We start from the raw sequence: 5347 nt of genomic DNA, 5'->3' as shown, positions 1-5347 counted from the left end.
TAAGATGAAAAAGCTGAAAGGGGTGTTATCCAAATGGAGCAGGGAAGTGTTTGGTGATATATTCAAGCAGCTGATCATCAGGGAGGAAATAGTGAGATTAAAGGAACAATTGTTTGAACAAAATCCAAGCCAAATAAATAGAGTGGTTTTGCAGAAAGCTCAGGCTGAGACTAAGAGATATTTGCATTATGAAGAAGAGTACTGGAGACAAAAAGCAGGCCTGGATTGGTTTGTAGAAGGAAACAAAAATACTAGATTTTTCCATAATCTAGTAAAGGGAAGAAGGAAGAAATTCCAGGTCAAAAGAATTCAAAACTCAGATAGTTCATGGATTGAGGATGAAGATCAAATGGCAGATGAGGCTGTGAACTTTTATTCTCAACAATTCTCACAAGAAGATTTAACTGGAGATGAAAATTTGCTGTCATTCATTCCTGTTTTGGTTGACCAAAACAGAAATGATCTTCTTTGTCAAATGCCTAGTGTTGATGAAGTCAAAAAAGCTGTTTTCAACCTTAGTGGATCAAGTGCTAGTGGTCCTGATGGTTTTTCTGGAGTTTTCTACCAGACATGTTGGGACATTATTAGCTTGGAGGTATACAAGATGGTGGTGGCTTTCTTTCAGGGTCATACTCTTCCAAAGTTAGTCACTCACACAAATCTTGTTTTGCTACCAAAGAAGGAGTTGGTTCAAAGTTACTCAGACTTAAGGCCTATAAGTTTAAGTACCTTTATCAACAAAGTGATGTCAAGAGTGGTTCATGATAGATTGGAGACTGTACTACCTCTGTTGATTTCTATTAATCAAGCAGGTTTTGTTCAAGGGAGGAGCATTATTGAGAATGTGCTATTGGCACAGGAAATAGTGACAAACATCAAAAAAAGGGGCAAACCAGCTAATGTAGTGATCAAATTAGATATTGAAAAAGCCTATGATAGAGTATCTTGGTCATATTTGATAAAGGTACTCAGCAGAATGGGATTTGCTAGTCAATTCATTGACATGATCTGGAGGTTGATTGCAAATAACTGGTATTCCATTCTTTTTAATGGTCAGGCCAAAGGATTTTTTCATTCAACCAGGGGTGTCAAACAAGGTGATCCACTTTCACCTGCATTGTTCATTTTATCAGTAGAGGTGCTATCAAGAGCTCTAAATGCAGAATTTGAAAATTCTGAGTATGTGGGCTATGGCATGCCTAAATGGAGTCAAAATATCAACCATATGGCATATGCAGATATACTATAATATTTGCATCTGCAGAAGGGGGTTCATTGAAGAGAATTATGAAGATACTGTAGGAGTATGAGGCAATTTCAGGTCAGCTGATCAATAAAGGTAAGAGTACCTTTTATATGCATCATAAGATTTCTGGTGCACTATCTCAGCAGGTGGAACAGATTACAGGCTTTAAAAGGGATCAATTTACATTAACATACTTGGGATGTTCTATATTTCATTCAAAGAGGAAAAAGTTATATTATAATGACCTTATTAAGAAGGTGAAAAACAAGCTGCAAAATTGGAAAGGAAAATTGCTCTCTTTTGGTGGAAAAACAGTTCTTATCAATAGTGTGCTTCAGAGTATTCCAATATACATGCTGTCAGTTGTTGTTCCCACAAAATATACCATTAATGAGCTTCATAAAATCTTTGCAAGGTTTTACTGGAGTACCAAGGAAGAAGGTAAAAGCAGGCACTGGTCCTCTTGGGACAAGATATGTTTACCAAAAGATGAAGGAGGATTAGGATTCAGATCTCTAGATGATGTGTCTAAAGCTCTTTTTGCCAAATTATGGTGGAAATTTAGAACATCAAATACATTATGGTCAGCCTTTATGTGGAATAAATATTGCAAGAAGAAGAAGCCTACTGAAGTGCAGTGGAAAGGTGGATCACAAGTGTGGAAAAGAATGATAGAGGCAAGGGATCAGGTGGATCAACAAATATGGTGGGACCCTAAAAATGGAGCATGTGATGTATGGGAAGATAATTGGACAAAACTTGGTTCACTTAAACAGGTCTTACCACCAGATTTTCAGATTGACACCAGCATTGAAGAAGTATCACACATTATGAATGCAGAAGGATAGGATGCACAGAAATTGCATGCCAAACTGCCAAGTAATGTGTGTGATCATATCCTACAAGAGTTGAGTATAGTGGAGCATTCAGAGGAGAAAGATAAAGCCTGGTGGATGGCTAGTACTACAGGAGATTTCACTGTAGGGAGTGCTTGGAATTTGCTCAGGAGAAAGGCTCAAACAGCAGCTCACATTTCAAAGTTGTAGCACGAAGGAGTTCTATTAAAAATATCATTCTTCCTTTGAAGACTGTGGAAGTTCAAAATTCCAGTGGATGATGTACTAAAGAGAATGAATATTAGCATTGTATCTAGATGTAGATGCTGTCTGAACTCTTATCAGGAGGAGACAGTTTAACATCTGTTCCTCACAGGTGATTTTGCAGCAGAAATTTGGCACTATTATAATACTGCTGTGGGGATAGTTGTGCCAAGGATTCAGATTCATCAAAAAATGGTGCATTGGTGGTCTATGCAAGGTCCTACAAAACTCAAATCAGTTATGCAGGCAACACCAGCATTCATATGCTGGCAATTATGGAAGAGAAGAAATACTATCATGCATGGGGTAAGATGAATAAACTAAAGGTGATAAATGGGATCAATTATAATCTACAGCAACTGGTGAAGACATTATATCCTTGGCTGAGAAATATTCCACATGATTGGCCTCACATGGTGAAATATTTGGAGGATTACAGGCCTAGAATAGGATATAAGATGGTGCAATGCAAATTTCCTGAGGCTGGATGGTTCAAGTGCAATACCGATGGGGCTTCTAGGGGTAATCCAGGGTTGAGCTCAGCTGCTTTCTGCATTAGAGATGAGGTTGGAAACCTGATATATGCTAGGGCAAGAAGAATAGCTGATACAACTAACATCACAGCAGAATCTGTAGCTATTTTGGATAGGATTGAGTACTGTATTAAAAATAATTTGGTGCTTGTAATGATTGAATCAGATTCTCTGTCGATGATAAACATTATTCAAGGAATATGGGAGATTCCATGGAAGATCAGTATGGAAGTTAATAAGATCAACTTCTGGAGGAACAAGGGCCAAGTGCAGTTTGCTCATATCCTTAGGGAAGGCAATGCACTTTCTAATTTTTTAGCTAACCTGGTTTTTGATTTTGCAGGTACAGTTCACTTTCATTCATTTGCTGAGTTGCCAACAGGTGCAAAGAAGATTCTCAATGCTGATAAGATGATGATGCCTAACTTCAGAAGCAAGATCTACAGAAATAGAGAACCAGATTGATCATATGCTACTGATCATGCCAACAGGTGATGACACAAGATCCAGTTACACAAAGAAATAAAGGATCATGATAACAGCTTCATAGGATTGTTGTAGTCCTGGTTAGATGACTAAGGTTGTCCTTGTTAGTGTGTGGTATTAACAGTAATGATCATCCTACTAATAGGATTTCTTTAGTTACCTAATCCAGCTACAAACATTCAACATGACTGAATGTGTAAGCTTGATCAGCGACAGTGGACAGCAATTACGAGGAGCTTCATACTACACTTCTTCTTGAAAGATTTTTAGTGAGATTAGATACCATAGCACCTGGTGAGAGCTTGAGGTGGCTGATAATGGAATCAATCCAAAGAAGGAGTGTTCTTGTTTGCAGTTTATCATTGTTACACTTCGCTGCTCATAAAAGGCCTAGACTTTTCTTTCATTTCCTAGGATAGAGTAGCATAGACTTTTACATTTTTCCTTCAATTCTTTTCATTTTATTTCTTTTTTCTGTAAATGCTTCTATTTATTTTAATAAAATCCAACAGCATCAGGCTGATTGGCTTTGCTTAAAAAAAAAATTATCAAGTATAATCTTAGACAAAAATCTCCCAAAACCCTCCTTCAAACTCCATTTCAAAGGGATTGAAAAGGGAAGGGGAAAGTCTAAGATGATTGTGATTAAATAGAAGTAAAGGATTAGACAAAGTTTTACCTCCAAGATTTCCTTCAATTTGTCTCCAAGAACAGCTTTCCCAACCCCCAATATCGAGATATGAAATAATGAGGGTTTAAGACTCATTTAATGAACAGTTACTGCCCGTCACCGCTGTAGCGGTAACTGGACCACCCCAGCGGCCACCTGACCGCTTCAGCGGTCAAGCCAAAATGGCTGGGACCGCTTCAGTGGAAGGGTTACCGCCCTAGAAGTGCCGCTGCTGCAGTGCTGGTGCCGCCAAAGCGGGCACCAGACACCAGAAACATGGCCCAATATTTTCCTTCGATCCAATTTTTTGACTAACTCCCTAGGCTATCTGCTCACATACCAGATACCTAGTCCCATATAAAAACGCGCTACGAAGGTGCTGGTGGCCTCAAAATTCCCAACGGAGGTCTCGTTCACCGAGTCAATCACCGATGCCTTAATTCTCATTTCCTATCCAATGTCTCGAAATGCATCCAAATGCATTGGGAATCGAATCAAATGCACACACAAGTTCTAAACGACTATTCGGACCTCTCAGAATTGACGAAATTCCGAAAAAGGTTCGTTTGCCCAAAAGTCAACTTCGGTTAAACCACTTTCACTTTTAAGCCTATATTTTCACCCAAGTTACCGAATCCAGTCTAGACACCTCGGGAAGCATGTCAACGGTCCCCTCGGGTCAAAAGGGAGCTAATCAATGCTTGGGAGCGGACGAAAGTGCCAAAAGAACTATAACAACCAAACGGGTCGTTACACAATTTGAGGGGAAAAAATTAAAGACCAGTACATTTAAAGGACAACCCGCGCAAAAAAATTATTATCTGGTCGTTTACATGTCCAACCCACATTGGAAAAACATATTGCAAAGTAATAATTTTGAGGCACTCATATGATATAACAATTCAATGTTATTGTATTTCCCCTCCATTTTAATAATACCTCCTAGTATTTCATTGTAAATAACGCGCCAGGACAGCTCCGAGGACAACGCCTAATCAGGTTGGGAAAAATGTCATGGGGTGATTTTAAACTATGCCCTATGACTACTTGGTCGCCCTCATGGCACCTTGACAAGCCTCTGAGTGCCTAGTGCCATGGATTGACCCGTGATAGGTAGCGCCAAGTGAGTAGTGCGACTGTGCCTACGTCGCCCCATTAGTAGCTCCCGTCGAGCCCACACACAAGCAATCCCCACAATACCCACCAACAAGCAGTTGTCTTGTAGCACGTTCTTATGTGTCCGTATCCGCCCACAGCGCATATTTACTAACGCTAAATAGAAGTGCACATACTTTGTAAATGCCGCACCAGA

The sequence above is a fragment of the Lycium barbarum genome, chromosome 8 (assembly GCF_019175385.1).
Source record: "Lycium barbarum isolate Lr01 chromosome 8, ASM1917538v2, whole genome shotgun sequence".
In the NCBI taxonomy this organism is placed as follows: domain Eukaryota; kingdom Viridiplantae; phylum Streptophyta; class Magnoliopsida; order Solanales; family Solanaceae; genus Lycium; species Lycium barbarum.
This window is presented reverse-complemented; position numbering follows the sequence as displayed.